Source organism: Anopheles merus, chromosome 2R, assembly GCF_017562075.2.
Source record: "Anopheles merus strain MAF chromosome 2R, AmerM5.1, whole genome shotgun sequence".
NCBI classification, from domain to species: domain Eukaryota; kingdom Metazoa; phylum Arthropoda; class Insecta; order Diptera; family Culicidae; genus Anopheles; species Anopheles merus.
This window is the reverse complement of record NC_054082.1, coordinates 50,237,375-50,257,226: the sequence shown is the minus strand read 5'-3', so window position 1 is coordinate 50,257,226 and position 19,852 is coordinate 50,237,375. Positions and strand designations below refer to the sequence as shown.

General features: G+C 40.9%; 1 protein-coding gene across 6 annotated transcripts in view; it reads left to right on the top strand.

Annotated features, from left to right (window-relative positions):
• The first annotated feature begins 1,463 nt into the window (after nt 1-1,463).
• LOC121603613 overlaps nt 1,464-19,852 on the top strand; it is a 66,809-nt gene continuing 48,420 nt past the window's right edge. For 4 of the 6 annotated variants that reach the window (XM_041932609.1, XM_041932608.1, XM_041932607.1 and 1 more), the window contains exons 1-2: nt 1,464-1,601; nt 3,650-3,776. The gene's annotated coding sequence lies outside the window, so the exon portion shown is untranslated. Of the gene's footprint in view, nt 1,602-2,619; nt 3,100-3,649; nt 3,777-19,852 lie in introns of those variants that run through there. The other 2 variants (XM_041932606.1, XM_041932605.1) reach the window with 2 other exon arrangements.

Genomic DNA, 19,852 nt, shown 5'->3' with positions numbered 1-19,852 from the left:
ACATCGTGACATTTCTCCGTCATTTTTCCCGTGTATGATACATTAAAACATAAATATTGGGGCGTTAACATAATTACACCAAAAAAGTGATCTAATTTTTCGCTGTCACTAACCGACTAACGGGTTTCTGGATTCGTAATTCGGAAGTGTGTGGCTAGATTGCTACTGTGGCATCGCTTCGATGGCCACCCATGAGACACGACTATGCGAGGTTTGAGATGGATCGTGAAAGTAACGGTGGCCAATTTTTTGTTTTGTTTTAAGGAATGGAATCAACCACGATTACCCTCGGTCCCTAGGTTAAAAAAAACATGGATAAAAGGGAACGCAAGAGTAAGACGGAGAGAAAGAGAGATAGCGAGAAGGAAAGAAATATGCTTAAAAAATGCACCCCTAGCGAGTGTCAAGTGCACACGCTGGATGGGGTCAGAGAGCTGCAGGTTGAAAAACGAAAAAAAAAAAATACCCCATCGCCAGGAGCTAGAGCATAGAAACCACCGAAACCACCGTAATATGGTGCTGGCAATGTAGCTGCTGATGGTGGTTGTGCTGCATGTTTATATTGAAATTATAATGCAAACACATACAACGCAAATCGGACGTACAGAGCTGAGCAGCGAGTGAGGGTAAAAAGTAAAACAAAACTGCATATGTTGCTAACATTATCATGCTAGCCGGACGAAGCGAGGAACGAAGTGTACGTGTGGAGACGAGTGAAAAGATCAGAGCGCATGTAATATAGACGCGCTCGTTTGTCGAGAATGATCACGCTGGTAAGGAAAAGCTCATAAAGTGAAGCGCACAAAGAAAGAAAGTAAAGAAAAGAAGAAAAGAAAAGTTTGATGATGTGATGTAAATAACACGATGAAGCAGAACGGATCGGAAGGAAGAGATAAGAATGGGGAGAACGAAAGGCAGCAAGTGAAGAGATGCAACAACGAGTTGCGAAAGAGGGGACGATATAAAGCAGTGAAGGAAAGACAGGGAGAAAAAGTGTAAGAAAAGAAGATGGTTAAGAGAAGAACGAAGAGAAGAAGTAAAAAGGAAAAGAGAGAAACTGCGAAAAGCAAACGAACGTGTGGGAGAGAGCAACACGAAAAACAAACGCCGCCGGAACAGCAACAATCTCCCCACCTCCTCCCACTCCTCCTGCTTACACAAGGCAGGCGACGTAAGATTCGTGTGCAGAGGGCTTTGGGCTCGCGCAACGCATTGGGCATTGGGCCCACAGGGTAACGGGAAAGGGAGGGGAATTAAAAACACGGAGACCAACACGCACCGCCCGAAGCAGCACAACAACAACCAGCCACTTGCGCACACACACCGAAGCGTATTGTTTTTAGCAGGCGCATATAAGAGATGTGGGATAAGGCGCGCGAGGCGGGGTGCAGACAATGTTTGGCCCATGTTTGGCTGGGGCTGGGATGGCGTTTCTCCGTCAGTTTCAAATCAACACTGTGCCGAGGCGGTTCGCAAAGACGCAGCACGTCGTCGGTCCGATCTGTTGCGCTGTCCGAGTGCAGTTGTCGCGAGTGGAGGGTGAACCTCCTGTTTTGCGCCCTTCGTGCGGCGTTCGGAGGGAGGTCTTTTGTTTTGGAAGGGTAAGAAAAATTTGGGGGGGAAGCCAGGTGGACAAAGCCAGCTACTGGAGTGTGTGAATTTGGTCGCACAGGTTAAGGGTCAACAGTGGCGTCAAATCAGTGATCAGCGTTACAGGTAGCGTTACGTTTCCGGTTTTGTACGCGTTACTTTCCGAGCCATGCTGTGCAGTTTTCAAATCAATCAGTTGTTCATCTCTGTTTCCATGGTAATCGATTGTAGTACTGCCGGCTTAAACGTGGAAGTGAAAAGGATCTCCGAAATGGACAGTGATTGCCTAATTATCTAAAAGCAGTACAGGAAAGAACCATCTCCCGTTCAAGAACGCTCCGGATGTGCAGGAAGCCGTGCTGGAACGGAAGGAAATCATAGCCGGGTGGCATTCGGATTATCCAGCACGTGTGTGTGTGCCCCAAGATGTGTGTTTGTGCGTGTGTGTATGAAAAAAAGGAAGAATACGTTAATGTTTTCAAAGAAGCTTTCAAATGGTGCGGTAATGCTAATGGCAATTCTTGCGTGCGCTTTGTAAGGATTCCGGACCTGTCTTCCGTGTTACCTTTGCTCTTCCCTTTGTATGTGCTTGAGGGGTGATTACACCTGCACGGCGAAGAGTTTCTCATCCTCTTTCTAACCTCAATAATTTCTCCCACCCTTCTCACCATTCACGCTCCGTTGGAACTGGTAGAAGTTTTGAATTGTTTATCGGCTCGCACCGTTCTTTTCCAGGGGGTCTGCTTGCCAGCACCCCTCGTTCAAATGCATGCTGCCCTTAGGTCTTCCCAAAAATTGGAGGGTTAGTTTGTGTAGTTGTGCTTCTGTGTGTGAGTGTGCGTTTTTTGCTAGCCACTGCTTCCCCAGAGGCAAAACGTGAACGTAAAAAAGTTTGTTTACGAATGATGGGGGGCCACACCGAGCGCGCGGTGTGTCTGACACGAAATGCGCCCACCATAGTAAACGATGCGTTGCCGTAGTAACTGTCAAATGTCAAAACGACACCGGTTAAACAACGAACAACGAACGTTAAATGCGAACGATTCTTTTAGTGGGGCTGCAGCGAGCTGCAAAACGGTTTTGCCTTCCGCTACCATTCCGATCGAAACGCATCGAGTGTTCGGGTGTGATCGAACGCAGGGAATCGCGATATTGGTGGCGATACAATCTTGGGCTTGTGGAAGGATTGCAGGACGCGCGCAAAGATGGTGTTCCTTGTGCTTCTGTGCTTTGCGCTGTTTAGTGCGGTGTTGATTTACATCATCTTTTCGTTTGGGATTTGGGTTTGCTGTGAGTAGAAATCGGTGCATGAGAGAAGGTAATCGGTTTCAAAGGTGAGATCAAGAATGAAGGGGAAGAAATAAACCCATCCAATCAAACGGCCCAACCCCCTTGGCAGATGATGCGTTAATGAGGCATGGAGCAAGTGCAGTGATCGAATTATTGAGCTGATCGAGTGTGGCTGGAGTGCTTCATTGGGCGAAGCATGTTTCAGGAACGCAAATCCCGGTAAGATCTTTCACACTGCCAGAAAGTGAAGGAACCTGCCACTGCCGAGCATCAAAACGCAAAAGAGAAGTGAAATTAGCGGGAAGCAGGGTCCATCCCCTCCCGTCCCAGGTGGATAACGAACTGCTTCGGTTCAATCTGGCAGTTGGTGCGGGTTGCTGGCATGCCTCACAGATAAATCTTACGTGCGATTTGTTAATAATCGATAGAAGCAGTGTTTCGGATGCGATTGTGAGTGGAAAATTCGTTCGAAGAAAAAGGGCAATGAGAAAAGAGATTGGAAGAGGATAAGATGTTCGCTTTTGCTCGATCTGTGCCGCGCGAGCTGACCGTGTTGTAATGTGTTAATGTGCTATCCACCATATGTTTCTCACTGTTAGTGGGAGAATCTTGTTAAAAGATTAGTTTATACTTTTGTTGGATGGAGTGATACAGTGCGGCGTATTTGAGTGAAATAGCTTGTAACATTTTAATTTACGATAGAACAAAAGCGAAAGGAAAGTAATAAATTTGATTCATAGTTCTAATATATTGCAACATTTTTTTATAGAAAATTAGCTGGTGCTTGTTTGTTCCTGGCAATCGAAATGAGAACACAGCCATGGTGGTGATCAGTGATTAGTTAAAATTGTCGAACAATTCACAATAGCTGTCAACATTTCATCAATATTGGAACGGTAAGCTTACAAAAAGTTCTCCAAACTTATTTGAGTCTAACATTTTGAAACGAAATTGTTTTTCTTTTAAATAATGAAATCATTTATGCCCATCTCTTGCATTATTTGTCTACCAAACATTATCCCGCACCAACCTGATTCATAGTTTATTGCCACTGCAATCAAGCACACCCCTGTTCGCATGATTATGACGGCATAAACAAAGCTATTTGCCGTTCTGCCTGGTTACCCCTTAATGGTCGTGCATAATCGATTAGGTATTTGAAAAATACTAACAAATACAATACGGACACGTTTGGAAACCGCGGGTGTTTTTTTGTGTGTATTTTCCCTTGCTTACCCTTGAGTTCATATATTCCTGACTACAATTGATTTGCGTCGTGTTCCGTGAATACCTTGCTAGTCACGAAAATTATAACTTCTTACCCCGTTTCTACGTGGAAATAAGCATGAACGGTATTCCGCCCGGAACATTTACTTCGGCCTCCCTCCCTCTGGCCAAGGAATTTATTGTCCTTTCATGCGGAAAACTATCAAACAGTGTCCCTTGGGTGTTCGCTGGTTCACTAAACAATATGCTGCAAGAAGCTAGAGGGTGGTTCCTCCTGCCGAGGAGTTAATATCAAGAAATGGCAAGAGAAACGAAGAAAAATATGAACAGGGATAGTTTACAACTTTTTTCGACATGGTTTGTTAAGTTCTGTTACTTGATGTCACTCCTTCCCCCAACGTCGTTGTTTGCTGGCTTGTTTTCCTGTCTCGTTTTTTGTCAGTTTGTTTGATATGGAGAACAAGTTCGAAAGAGGTTCCCTTTTTCCATCTAAACTGATGATGTCACAGATAGAAAATAGAAGCCCGACGGTGGGCTGCAGTAGTTTGCTTTGAGTAATTCCTTGCCGTGTCCCAATTACCCTTTAACGTTGCGTGATAGGTTGCGATCCGTCGGACGTAGAAGAAAGTTTCAGTTTTTGGCCCAAAGTTCGCCACTATCCGACTAAGTTTGTTGACATGGAAGCGGAAAATGTCTTCAGACATGAGTTGTGATTTTGCTTTATAAATCAGTGAGATATTGTGCTACTTCATTTATTTAATTTTTTATAAAGTAATACTTCTTTTGATGATTTTTTGATTTAGTTTTGGCGTTCCATTGAATAGGTAGCAGTATTTGAATTTTCTTTCAGCTCCATTAACGATGAAGAAATAAAGATGTCGGTAGCTATGTAGCGCAGGCTGATCGAAAAATGGTGTTTAAAGCTACAATTTAAGCGCAAAATTGCACCAACCTTACAGACACATATATTTTTTTTGCTACTCCCTTTCACAACCGCAGAACGATGGCCATGGTCAATAAAACGGTAATTACTTTCAGCTCGTCAGCTATTTTTCAACGTTTAAGTGTTCGCTCGTCTTCTTTTAACTGGTCGGATCGAAGTGGCGTCGGAACTCCCCAAAGGGAGAGTAAACTTTTCACAGTTTACGGGCGTGAAAAGTTTTCGGACAATTTTAATTGTTCATCGTTCAATGACATGGTGCTAAGTCCTTCAAGGTGTGCTGATTTTTTTTCCACCTCTAATTACAACATTTTTATACATGGAGGTAATCTTCACAGAACGTTTTTGCGACTTTTGTTTGGAATTTTAAAGCCTTCGAAAAGTATTTTTTAAGGAGCACGAAAAAAAAATCGTTAACAAATTCTCAAAAGCTATCTAAGGTTATTGAGGACTCTAGAAAAGCACTCTTTTCCACGGGGAAAAGGTTTGAAAATTTTCTCGCTAATAAGCAATGCAATAAATAATTAATCACAGAGTAGTCCTCTCGACATCGCATGGAATTGTATTTGGTGAAAGTTATTTTTAGGACAATGGGTTGATTTCTCTCATTAGCTAAACCGCTACAATTAGCAATAGTTTGAAATTAAAGCTCCACTTGAAGCCCAAGTTAATGGAGATGTTATTCGATCGTTTTCTAGTGCTTCTAGTGCAGCCCATGCAAAATTTCTATCCTTATGAATTTCCCTAATTGGGTTCTGAATCTGCTTTTATACATTGAATACATTCTCTATAGAAATAAAAATCATACATACGTGGGTCTCTGAGGTATTGTACTTTTTTATAGAAATATGGTAACTGTTGTAATTTATCGATCTGTTGAAGCGCGCCTTCTTAGAATATACAAGGTGGATTTACCCCAAAAAGTATAACCATCCCATAGCCGAAGAGTTTTCATTTAAATGTGTTAGGTTGCGTGAAGTTGGCGATTTTAAATGTAACATAACTGGCCGTATAGATACGGAATAAAGATCCAGCTTGAAATTATAATGATTATTGGAAGGATGATAATCGTTACGACAGTAAAGAATACTTATGTACGCGATTTGAAATAATTATTTATTAGAGGCGGTCCTGTGGTACATTAATCAACTTTTACTGCTTAATTAAATGCTCGTAAAACGAATAAATCTCCTACATAGACCGGTATGTTCGCGAAGGCCGTTATGTCAAGTAGTAGAAGAAGCAGAAGAAAACAATTATTAGGGTTAGATTCACAAGAGCTTGTAACGCCAAAGTGATCTTAAAAATTGCTTAAAAAACGTATCAATATGTATAATAATAGCATAATGATTGCAAATTAATAAAATTTCTATTTGAAGAACTGAGAAAACTTTTACTCGAATTTGTTAAGCGAACCGTTTCATTCGTCTGCCATATGGCGGATCGTCTATCTGTTTGATGTTACCGAGTGCTGTACTCTATGCCATCTTTCCTTTATTCTACCGCCCAGTCGACTTTTCGTCCATTCTGCTACCCGTGGTCAAGCATGTTGATTTGATTGAGAATGAAAGGATGGCACGAAGAGCGACTGTCGTCTAGCATTTTCCTCCGGCATTTTCTCAGCCAACTTCATCCCCATCATCATCATCATCATCATCATCCACACGAACACCGTTTGTCTGCATTGCAACATTGCAATTTCAGCATCTATAGCTTAGTCAGACTGCATGGGTCAGCATATGCGAAATACTGGACCTTTAATTTTTCTCACGTGAAAACGCACTCGTGCATCACCTGAAAGCCCAACGCATGCAGTTACACGCTTTAGTTCGAGCTGCAGCGAAAAAGAATCCAAGAACGACGTGTTTCTGTACGTGTGTATGTACGTGTGTGTATACGGGTGTGTCCAGTTTGGTTTGCGGTTTTGTTACTTGTGCAGTTCATGGTTCATGGATGAGCTGGTCCCCCCCTCCTCCCAGCTTTTTTGAGAATTTGTCTGGCCATCTTCATGAATGTCTGGATGGAATGGATACGAGAATTTAAAGAACCTCAGAACATTCCTCGACTGTCTGTCAATGTGGCGTGTTTTGGGTGGACATGAGAATGTTCAAGGAAGAAGGAAGTAGTGTGGATTAAAGCTGCGACGGAGGAACAGTGGGATTAGTTTCATGTGTCGGCTGATGTTGTGATCGGACGATTTGTGGCAAGGAAATGACGTCACGAATGACATTGAAGGCTTCATACCAGTGCTTTCATACATGCCGGGATGGGGTTGGATGGGTTTTCTCAGTTCTCATTCGACATTCCCATTCTCGGCTCGCTGGCTAATTGCTGCGGTGGGAAAATTGCTGACGGACTGAGTGCCGGCGTGCAGATTGGGTTGAAGCTGTACTGAGACGGGGGTTCCATTCATAAAAGTTTTTCACCGTGTCTTAGTTGAACCAGTAAGAAAAGGAGGCAAAAGACTTGAATCATTAGTTTGGGAAAATGTTCTAATACTACTGCAGATGGAATAAAGATGGCAATTATATGCTAGCAAAGCTTTTGTGTTTTCTGTTACCCGTAAGGAACAGATTATGTTTTTTTTTTGCTGTGAGAAGCATAGTTTTGTTTTAGTTCATTTTAGTACCAATAATTTTCCACTAAAATGTTCCGCATGTTCTAGTTGAAGTTAAATTTATCTAATTGTGAGACGTAGCACTTTAAGTAAAGAGAAAAAAATTCAACTTACGAAACGGATGAGAAGAAAGATGAAATCGGTCGCCCAAGGATAAACCTTGGCTGTCCGGCAGCGGAGAAAAATTGCACCAAACAAAGTAACAAAAAAGTACTTCCTGCCAGCCTGGAGCAACCGGAGCCGGCTCATCCTTTGCAGCCATCCTGTGCTACCAGAATTGACTATTATCATAATCTCCTCCAGATAATCGCCATCGCTGTCGACGCCCGGTGTGGCTGGGTGGCACGCTACACTTTTCTCACTTCTCACTTCCGTTTCCGAAGGGTTTTTTTTTGCTGCCATTTCCTGTCGCAAACCCCTTTACCCGGCTCAAACGCGGGGTTTACTGTACTGCATATAATTCCGGCTGTCGCTCTGTCCGCTTGGCGTTACACTTTGTCCCCAGCCGTTGTGGTTGAAGCGTGGAATAGTGTTTGATTTTTGTTACATACATAAAATGCTGCCAGATCCAGGGTAAAGTCTGACGCATTTCCTCCCACCCGGCGAAAGCTCTCAATGCGAAAGCTTACTTTTGCAACAATGTTAAGCATATTTATCGAACCGCCATCAGATAACGGACATTTTATAGGACCGTTTTTGTTCGCTTGAGTAAAACTTTTTTCCACCGATGGCTCGCCCTATCTCGTCTTTGTTATCGCAGCGAACACAGCTGATCATGTTTAGATGGGTTGTGTGTTTGCTGGTACACGTAGGGGCTACATTTAGAGAGGTTTTGTTGGAAACCTTTCATCTTCTCCTTCGCTCCCCATGATTATGTCCGTAGGCTAACTGGTGATGCAAAAAAGAAGGAAAAAGAAAAGTGTAGCCCATTTTCCCAGCCTCATCGCGTTCCTGGTTATGCTAATGAGCCTTCCCGCGATGCTCTCGAACCCATTAGGGGCTCTTCTGGCGATTTGCTCCGTACCGTGCACACTTGGGTCGCGATGGAAAAGCGTCCGACGGTCCGTCTCTTGCCGTTAGTAAATGGTTGCCGGTCCGGATTCGTTTTCCGGCCAGCTCGAGGGCCGAGCAGAGTTGTGTGGGGCTGTAGCGTAAAAGAAAACGAAAGAAAAACACCAACAAAATATTGTTTGTATGACGAATGGCGGGATGATGCTAATACCGATACGTTTGATGGTGTAGGGCGTAGACGCACACTACACAGAAGGCTATAGTTGTAGAATCTGCGCACGGTTTTTCGGGTGTACCTACTACAGCCAATTGTGTGGCGTTGTTTTGAATGTTGATTTTGACCCGTTTACCGGCATGGCACCGGTACGGGGGCACTACGATGACCCAAATGCTTAAAGCGCACCATGTCGGGGGCTTCTTTAGGCGCGGTGGGCGAAACGAAAAAATCACAGTTGTTTAAAGGCAGGCAACATTAGCTCAAGGCAAAGGTAAAGTGTACTCTGGGCAAACAATTCGGCACGTGGTTTGCTTGTAATATGCACTGTTCAACAACTGAAAGCAGTCGCATGGTACTGGCTCGATTGATTGGAAGCATTTGGAGGATTCAATAAATGGAAATTATTCATGTTTTGTTTTTTGTTTGTTTGACCTTTCAACATGCCGGAACTAATTCATTCAATTGATTGCGAAACATTCAACTAAATAACTTTACAGAGCGGTTTTCATGAAATTCAAATCAACGGCTTTTCTCGATAACTCACGTGCAACGTACAGCAGAGGAATAAAAACAAAGGAATTTTTATTGGGTCTAACAGGAATGTATGAAACGGTTAGCTTGGAATGAGAAACCGTGCGATTAAAGTGTTGCTATACCGTGGAAATGAAACTCAATTACGTTACATTCCCAAAGGACGGGATTCGCGGGAATGGCTCGGATACTGGTGATATGCTGCCCGGCGAACGACGAGTCGATTGATGTTTCCAATTAGATCTGTAAATCAACACAAATCGAAATTAACACATTTATTGCACGTGTGTTCGACAGGGTTAAAAAGAAGTGTCGGATTCAGTTTTGTTCGTTTTGGTTGTTGTGAATTTTGCCCTTGCAGTGAACTAATGAGTGCTGCGAAATACAATACGCGTAGCTTGGCTGTGTGGAAGAAGTCTTTGATGGGGCGTGAAATTTGGTTTGATTGGCTTCCTGATTGAATGCGGCTGGTACAAATTTATAATGTATAATAATGTGTGATTTCAACTTCACTATGACGACAGTTGCATGAAATGAAAAGCTAACCTGTCATGACAATCTAATGGTTATAAATAGAAGCAGTTGTTTGAATTGTTTGAGGGATCCATCAAGTACAATGTTGTGTGGCAAATTGATTTGCAAATAACGGACATATTTATTTGGTGCAGTCATCTCTAAAATAAACTTGTACTATTAGTTGGGCGATTTCATAAACGTGTATGTTTTCTCGCATTCCGTAAAGTTTTGTGGAACCGCTGCATAAGATGTTACCGTTTTCTTGTGCATCGTTCATCTCTTGCGCTCCCACTCCATTGATCTCCCACTCCTAAATCCGCCGCACGTATGTGAGAAGAAAAAGGGCACCAAGAGAACAACCCATTGCTGGGCGGTAGAAAAAAGTGATCTCTTAGCGCTGATGAATGTTTTTAAACGGATTGAAGGAAAATACGAGAAAACAGCAGAGAGAGAGAGAGAGAGAAAGAGAGAGAGAGAGAGAGAGAGAGAGAGAGAGAGAGAGAGAGAGAGAGAGAGAGAGAGAGAGAGAGAGAGAGAAAGAGACACAAAAACAACGTTCGAGCGGGCAGATTGGAACAGTCTCGCAGCATTGCCCTCTACCCCACTCAGCCTGGCCCAAGATTTTGCTGTGGCCGCGAACGATGTTGGTAGTGGTGTTCCAACTAGGCCTACCATAAAATTTCTCCATGATTTATGGATTTTCTCACACATTAATTATATAATGTTTTTGTCTTCGCGAGGTGCTGGTGCAAGTAAAAATGTTCATCGTGTACACCCTCGAGAAGATGATGCTTGCCGGTGGTTCTTCTTTGCGGTTGCTACTTGAAGCTTTTTCTGGATTGAGCGAAGAAATTGACGTGAAAAATGGGATGTCACAAAAGTGAACCAACCAGTCCAGCTGGCCGGGAGGTTTGGGAATGGTAGAAAAATGTAGATTGGATTTTCAGCGTTCGTTCACCTACTTTTGAGCTGACAATCGTGGTCGAGTATCGCTGGGGTGCTTGGATGCTTCCTCTACTCTCCGCCTTACGCTCTAAACGCACTGTAATCTTCGTTCATCTGCAGCCGTAGATTATACGCTCAAGAAAGTCAATTTCTTTCCGCTGGAATTGAGCTTAATTCTCGTAGGGTGTATAATCAGCCACTAGTAACTTATCGCGCTCACTGCGAGGTCAACTATTTGGCTCAAATGTGGGTTATAGCGCCCGGTAACTGTACAATCCCAGGTGTGAAGTTGTAGCAGGGCGTACAAACATTTTCTTCCATTTTTTTCAAAATTATGTGTGTCCTTGATTTTGGTTGGTACTTTGTCAGCATTTAAACTTTTCGTCAGTATGTGGGAAAATTTTTTGGCGAAATGGACCCGCGGTAGATTATATTGCTTTTATTTTAAACATTTCACCCCAGTCTGGTGCATCAGGAAAAGTTAGCAAACAACGCTTTAAAGCTTACGGATGTACCGGTTTTGACGCCAACGGGCATGAAACGCAACAGACATTTCATAACATCAATTTGCTGCAGAGACCTTTAGGTGCATTGGTATGCGGCTTGGGATGCGGCTTTTATTTCGTATAATTTTTGTAAAGTTTTGTAAAACGTTTATTTTTATTCTATGAGCTTTTCCAAATGGTTTAATTTTTCTAGGATATAATGAATAAATTGCAAACAATATCTATTAATTTACCGCTTTGTGATTTAATTAGTCTTCAGATGTTACCTGTTAGAAGTAGCTTGACCTTAGGTATGTTTTTCAATTATTGAAATAATGCTAGGAAAAAAAATGTCATTATCGAAGGCAAAAAATCAAGCTTTTGGTTGTACTGGATGTGATATGTGATAAAATTTACTTTCTCATTAAACATTGAACAACTTAATCGACTAGTGATTTCGTAATCCACGAATAGTTTTTTTTACGATAGTTCGTTCAATTTTATTGTGTTAATTTTTGTATATCTTTTGTTTTTCAGCAAATATTTTTAAGTATTTTTTATCCATTACACTACTCATCCAACACCTAATCCAAGCTGATGATGGCTGTCTGATGACGTGTATGAGTGTGTACGAAAAAACTGTTTTTTGTCGGTTTGTTTTCGAAGAGTTTCCTAGGTAGTAGACTTATTACAACAATAAAACCTACGAAAAAGATGAGCTGAGTGCAACAAATGCGTCGAGAAAAAGCGTGTCCCCGATGATGACGTGCGCCGATCGTATAAGTTGATTGTTTTAGCACAGCCGCCGCTGGTGACCACTGGTGGCAACACCAGTGATGTAATGTCCGCGTGGAAAAGCAACATTTCTTCCACCATTCATGGCTGGGAAGAAATGTACGGAACGAGGTGAGAAAATTATGATGAGCCCCTTCACGAGCCCTGCGTCCGTTCGATGGCGATGCGGACCGAAATGCAATTTTCCTCATCATAATCATAACGAATCATTTTACACTCGCCTTGCGCATTGCTGCACGTGTACAATTGAAAGGTCGCTCATGGAAAGTTTACCTTTATTTGGTTTTTCCACACTTCCAAGCCCTCCGGTATTGCAACAGAGTAGCTTGAATCGATGGGTGGAGGAAGACGAAATGTGTTTCGGTTGTGCAACACTGCAGCTTTGCAGTGAGCCATCTTTAATTTGGTAGCTCTTTAAAGGGCTGATGATTATCTGAGCGCCCATCGCTACCACTCATCAGCGATTGGGTGTAATCTTCGCGCCAGCTAATGCTCTTCCGGTAATGTAGGCTTATCTGGTAACGGTCGTGAGTCCGTGGTGCATTGTTGATGATTGATTGGTGCCGAGAGGCTGATTGTGAAAGATGATTCTTCGATTGGCTACACGTAGTATGTGATTCATGGAAAAGCTTACAATCAATCAAGGGTGTGAACTTTTGGGACGATGTTTACTTCTAAATAAACATTGACGAAGAAAATTATGCAACAAGAGAGTAGATGTATTGAAGAGGAGGAATAGCTTCCTTGTTATGATCAATTGCGCAGAAAAAAATGTATTATTGGGCGCTCGAATTGGATTGGTAATTAGTTTTTTTGTGTGTGTTTTGGTAGTCGTTTTTCGTGCTATGCGTCATGACTCATGAGTTTTTAAATTATATTTTACTTTTTAGAACATTTCGTGTAGAAAACTAGTATTTGAAAACATTTTTATGTAGCTTTATCGGTGCTTCCATTATTGCTTAATGCAAGTTATATCTTGTTAATGTATCAATTGAAATTTATTTTTTACTACTGATATTTTGAAATTATACCGCAGAACGCGGAATAGGTATGAAGTGTTTCACGTTTTAGTTAAATACTTATCAATTATTTCGCACCTTTCGTCAAAGTTCAACCATGCATTGCTGGTCCATTGAATGTGTACAATCAGTAAGAGTGTCTTACCTTGCAGCGTGGGAATGTGCACCGTTGCAGAACGTGCCCATTCGGAAGTAAACTGGCGCCCACATTCGCGAACAGACACACACACACATGCAGGTGTATGTGATAAGCGAAGCGTTACGCTAGCGTAAAAAGTTTTTGCCACCTTCTTGGCATCCCCATGCAGTAGTGAGAATGTGAGCCGGTGATGCATTTGATAATTCAAAATTTATGGAAAATTATGCACCGCGACATGATATTTCCACTAATAGCTCTGCTCTGTGCAGGACTATATGCTTTGTCATGATTTTGACATCACGACAGTGGGACAGTCTAGCAGTGTTATGATATCCTGCAGATTATGGATCCACAAAGTTCAGCTCGTAAGCTAAATATAAATTAAGAGTCAAACCCATCGATGGATCTTAAACAGTAAACAAACATTTGGGTAGATTTTCTTCTGATTTAAATCTCAACAAACTATTAATCATTTGAGTTCGGCTGTATCAATTAATAAATCCGAAAATAATACAAAACACGACACAACTTCGAAAGTGTTAAAGCAGTCTTTAAAGCTTTTAAGCGGACTACTGTTTCGCTACTTTTAAATAATCTTAATAAAATGTAAAGAAGCAATTAATAGTAAAGGATGTTATTAGGCCAGCGATCACTTCATGACTCGTTTATTTATGGAGTATAAAATATTCGACGTTCTATTTAAATTGGATTCTACTTGTACTGTCCTGGAATAAATTATCATATAGAAAAGAGCGTCACGCATAACGAGTCAGTAACTGGGACGGATTTAACGCGTGATGAGGGGTTCCACTGAAGTTGCATAATTTTCGTGTTAACCAATGGGGGCTTTTACGGTATTAGTTAGATGTTTTACATGTAGTTTAACACTAGTTTGACTGAAATCATGTCAACACTCCATAAAAAAGCTCACAGCAAACCTCAGCCTCAGATTTTCAGTCTACATTATTTTAGCTTGAGAAATATGTAATCAAACACCGATTCGTCGCAGGCGCGATCAGGTTTGCTGTTAAAAAATAAATGATAAAAAATTGAATTGTTTGGTTGAAATTTTATAAAAGTACTATAATTTGTACACAATTGCTGAAATAGAATATGGTGGTTCGTAATTGTCAAATTGATACCACCCGGATGATGAATACTGTTCCACTGACAGGCTAAAAAATTCAGCTTTCTGGCTTAAAATATAGAAGGAGCCAATGGGGCCCTTCACGATTCTAGTCAGTTTTTTGTATGGAGTTTGACAGTTGGAGGCTGAAATCATGTAAACACTCCATACAAAACCACACAAAAAACTAGCCTGCAATTTTCAGTCTAGGGTAACTGTACCAGTTTTCGGCAGTGTACCTATTTTCGGCAGGATAGCTAAAAACGTGAAATTCTGCACAAATGTGGTAAAAAATTTCACAAAACACAATTTTGTAGTGAAAGTGTAATTATTTGATATTCACATACGAAGTTTCACACCATTTCATTACGTATTTTTCAAAATATCAAATAAATTGTGCTTTTTTTCGGCAGCTTTGCTGTCAGCCAATCGTTCGGTAGGTTTTGTGATTAAGAGAATCAGAACAGTAAAACAATGAAAAAGTGGTGTATATTAAAGATTTTATGCTTATTTAATTTATTCTAACTTGTTCGGAATTTTAAAATAAGTTATTTAAGTTATTTTTCACTTTAAATGCTGCCGAAAATAGGTACACAGTAAATGTTCATTTTTGACAGCTCAATGTTGTGGGCTCCTGTCGAAACTCGGAACAATAACACACCTTGGATTTGGCTGAATATTTCTTTAAAATTTGATCAGAACACTACAATGCGTATATCGACACATAATATGACCTTTCTTGTACCAAATATCACCAATTTTACGACAAACAATGCACTAACTTAAGAAAAAAATAAATATTTGTAAGCCAATTCGCACCGTACGCTATGACCATCAAACTGTCAATGGCTGCTCTGTTTAAACGTCGCATCAAAATGGCTGTCAAAACGGGCCAAAATAAGCAACATACAATTATTAATTAAAGTGCTTTTTAACATCAGTATTAGGAAAGTAAGAGTGTAAAATTGCTTAAAACATTTTTTTGTACATATTTACATAGAAAATAACATTTTCTGACCCGTATTCGCGCTGCCGAAAATAGGAACACAACCTGCCGAAAATAGGAACAAACTGCCGAAAATAGGAGCAAAAGCAATGTTTGCATTTTTACGAATATTTATGAAAAAGGGCTTTGAACCGGCAAATAAAAAATAGTGTAACATATTATGATAGTTTATCAACCAGAATAACATCACTTTCATGAAAAATAATAAAAAATGTTTATTTGTGAGCAGTTTTTGTGAAACTACTGCACTAGCGTGCCGAAAACTGGTACAGTTACCCTAGATTATTCTAGTCTCAAAGCTAGAATTAGATTCGAGTACCTGCTCGAAAACACGGTGTTGTTTACATTTACCCCAAGGTGCATTAAAGAGATCACGTGGTGGAATCTAGAATCAAAGTGTATGTAGTCCAGGTGGTCTCATAGTATGTTTTTTAAAACCAAATTTGAATATCACTTTTTGACAGGATGGGCGAAAACTTTTGTTCAAACAAGCTTTCTTGAGGCTTGACGAGTACTCAAAACACTCTTAATATTTTCATTCAGCAGCAGAAGCGATTAAAAATCAGCCTTCTAAAGGCCTTGCATCAGCCTTGCAAGGGCACGGTGATTATTTTTCGTGACTTATCGTGAGTTTAATGGGTTATGTTTTCTGAGCAAATATATGTGCCATTTAGTCTGGATTATATTTGAATCATTTATAGCCCACGAACTTACAACGGAAAGGGCCCCAATATTAGAATATTTTTAGTTGAGTTAGATTAAGATTTATTCATTGTCAGCAGTTGACCTAGAACATAGCAATTAAATACATTATTTTAAAATAATAGATTAGTGTAAATAAGGATAGATTTGTAGAAATGTTATGCGAACTTTATTTACGGTTCTTCTTCTTCTTCTTCTTCTTCTTTGGCACAACAACCGCTGTCGTTCAAGGCCTGCCTGTACCCACTAGTGAAGTGAGCTTGGCTTTCAGTGACTTATTGTTACCATAGCAGGATAGTCAGTGCTACGTATGGGGACACGGTCTATTCGGAACTTGAACCCATGACGGGCATGTTGTTACGTCGTACGAGTTGACGTTTGTACCACCAGACCGACCCAATTTACGGTTATATCACTAGTAAATAGACACCGACCATCCCTATGCCGCATGTGCATATGCGATAATCAATGCAACAGTACACCTGCATGGCGTTCCGCGTGGTGAGGAAAAGCAAAGAATAGATGTAAACAAGTGAAAACGAGACAGCAACAACACGAAAAAAAGCACACTGAAGAAGTAATGCACATTCAATGGCGATTCTCAGGCTTCCCGAAAGACAAAGATAAGCTCCATGCCGGGTGCGGATGGAGGGATGAGTGTGTGGTTCGTTTTAATCGGGTAACCAACTGTTGGAAGGCGAGATGGGAAACATCTCTCGACCGATGGGAAACGTGGTGCAGAATTTAAAACATTCATCGTAAACATGGAACGTGAAGCGTGGTGCAAACGAACGATTGAACCGGATTCGGGCGGAACAGGGGTTGGTGGCTCGTTATTTATTTGTTATTATTGGCTGTGCGGGAGATTTTTATGTAAGCAGTTTATCATCAGTGATGATCTATGCTGCGGTAATGATCCATATGCTCAGCGCACACGGGGAGCCAAATGGATGGGTGGTGAGTTTGGCAGCGAGGGTTGACTTTGGAGGCTGTTTGAGCCTGTACGATTCCGAGCGTCTTGCGTGGTGGATGTAGCGAACTTTTCGTTTGTTGGATGATTTCCGTTGACTGTGTGTGTGTGTATTTTTGTCGGATTGCTGATGAGTTCTGTTTGTTACTTAAACGCGGAATGCTTTTCCACTTGCAAAGTATTTGAAAGAGGCCGGGCACAAAAGTTGGATGTTTATTTTTTTAATGATTGTTTGATAAACTTTTCTCCTGCCATGAATGCACGGGGAAAGCAAACTTCATTCGTTTGGCTTTTTTTGGGGTAGTAATCATTTACATTTTACATACATTTTTACTTTACAGTTATGATGTGTTTCGCTTTGCCGTTTAGCCTTGCAAGGGCACGGTGATTATTTTTCGTGACTTATCGTGAGCTTAATGGGTTATGTTTTCTGAGCAAATATATGTGCCATTTAGTCTGGATTATATTTGAATAATTTGATGTATTTTAGGCGTGCTGAGAAAAAAACGGAAGCTTTTGCAAATGCCTAGGTCAAGGGTGCCATTACAACAGTGAACTTTTAATGTTGCTCATGATGCCCAAGACATCCTGAGCCAGATGGTTAGAATGAACTCTATGAATAAAACATTGGTACGACATGTTTTCCGAATATTTAAAACAAGGGTTCGTTTAAGCGGGACAGCAATTTCCTGCATCCTTACCTTTCAAACTCCGATGACTCGGGTCTCGACAAAACCATAAAAGTAACCATCAATTACAAACCAAGGAGTAGCGGAGAGAGGCAGCAAAACTTTATGTAAATTAATTTGAATAGAATTATTGTATCACAGAGTGAAATGGATTCTTACGACGAAACTCCGACCCAGGGCAGTCTTTTGCGGTAAATGGCACTGGGACGTTTGTTGGCGTTACAAGTTTCTCTTAGGTTCAAAGATAGCACACGGTATTTTGAGGGTTATGATTTTCTCCAGCCGTGAGTTAAGTTGCCATGTAAGCTGTGTGAAGTGCAGAGACCGGCCATTGACCATTCATGGGTGGAAGATTCGTGACGGATCCCCCAAATAACATATTGCTGAATTATTGAGTTCAACGTCTTTGGAGTTAGACGTGACTGGATTGATTATGACAGCAATATCGTTTGATGGAAATTGTACATTATTTCATACTTATTTTTGAATCTGCTTAATATAACATCATTTATATACGCTTTTTTATGAAATTTTTTATGCCCTTAAACGCTGCTAATTTTATTAAAATTGATTTGATTTACAGATACTTTTCAAGTATTTGTTGCGGTCTTAGAAATATAATTCATAAATTTCTTAGAATTTGAAGGTTTTCTTTCCTTTAAATTAAACCTGATCGCCCTGCAGTAAGTACCAATGCATTTCGGGACCATCTACCAATGTGTGTGTTTTCGGAAGGATCTTTGAACTTGCACTTCAAACACAATTTTACTTGTTACGGAAAACATGTTCTCCGTTTGCGAGTTTACATATCAAGAGGAACGTTACCTGTTCAACCATTTGCCTAATATACTTGATTTTCATGCTGGGCAAATATGCACCCGATGTCGTAGTTGGAATACCGATTCACCTCTTGATATTCTGCGTAGACTTACTCATCTTACTTTCCGTTGGTTTGTACGACATTCCGCACGGGTTGGTTTGTTCGAACGATTCTGTGCCATCCGAAAGGTTAGCGACAGTGTCGGATTGTGTTGATTGGCAAAAAGTTAATTTGAATACGCGCAGCCGGCGCGTACGGTGGAGGTGCAATTTAAATTTTTAATTAAACAAGCACATTCTAGCGCCCTGGCATGGTTCCGGATTGGAACAATTTCATTCGCCCAGCCACCGAGTCTGGGCACAAAAGCTTTATTCGCGGAGGCTGTCTGAAGTTGTTTTAAAATACCACCGAGTCCACCGATAAGCTGGGACCGAGTTTCGGCCTCCGAGTTTGTCTATTTGTGCAGGGATTTGTGGGGCGAATCCTTTCTGCCGCTGTAGCCGGTGTGCAAGAATTGTGATGCGAAAATTAACCTCCTGACTGGAAGATTATCATTATCATGGTTAGCATACAGCCCTCCGGGGAGGATGGCGAGAATAACCAAGCATCGTGAAGAGCCGTAGCTGTTAATGGTTCCAGATAGCGTTTTGATAGGCTATGAAATAAGTTTTCGGGGTAGTGCTACGTGTAGACGCGCCATAGCAGGTGCAGGTGGCATTGGTAACTTTGAAGGTAAGTGCGTTTTGCTGCGGGCTAGAGTTGCCGAAGTTCGCGGCAAACTCATTTTCGATACCAAGGTCGAGGGCGCTCTTCTGGTACTTTACATTTCATCAGTTGGGTAATCGCACTGAAAGAATAGACGTCAAACGAAAGGTAACAAGCTTGTTGTGGTAATGAATTTAGACCAAGAGTTTTGCGTTTTGTTTAGATTCTGTTTAAATGTTATAATGATTTGAATGTTTATTACGTTTATCAGATAATTTATTTATTCTTATCTGTGATTTCTACTCAAATTTATATTTTATTCTTATGTCTATATGAGTTTCTGGAAGACTTGTGTTTATTGTGTTTAATTTAAATGTCATAAAATTAAGCTAAAAAACCTAACAAAATGTAACACGGGTTTTTAATTTATACCAAGTAAGTTAGTTTCAATAAATAATAAAGCTTTAATAACCCTTTTGTTATGTGTTACAAATAAGTGTTGAAAAATAGTA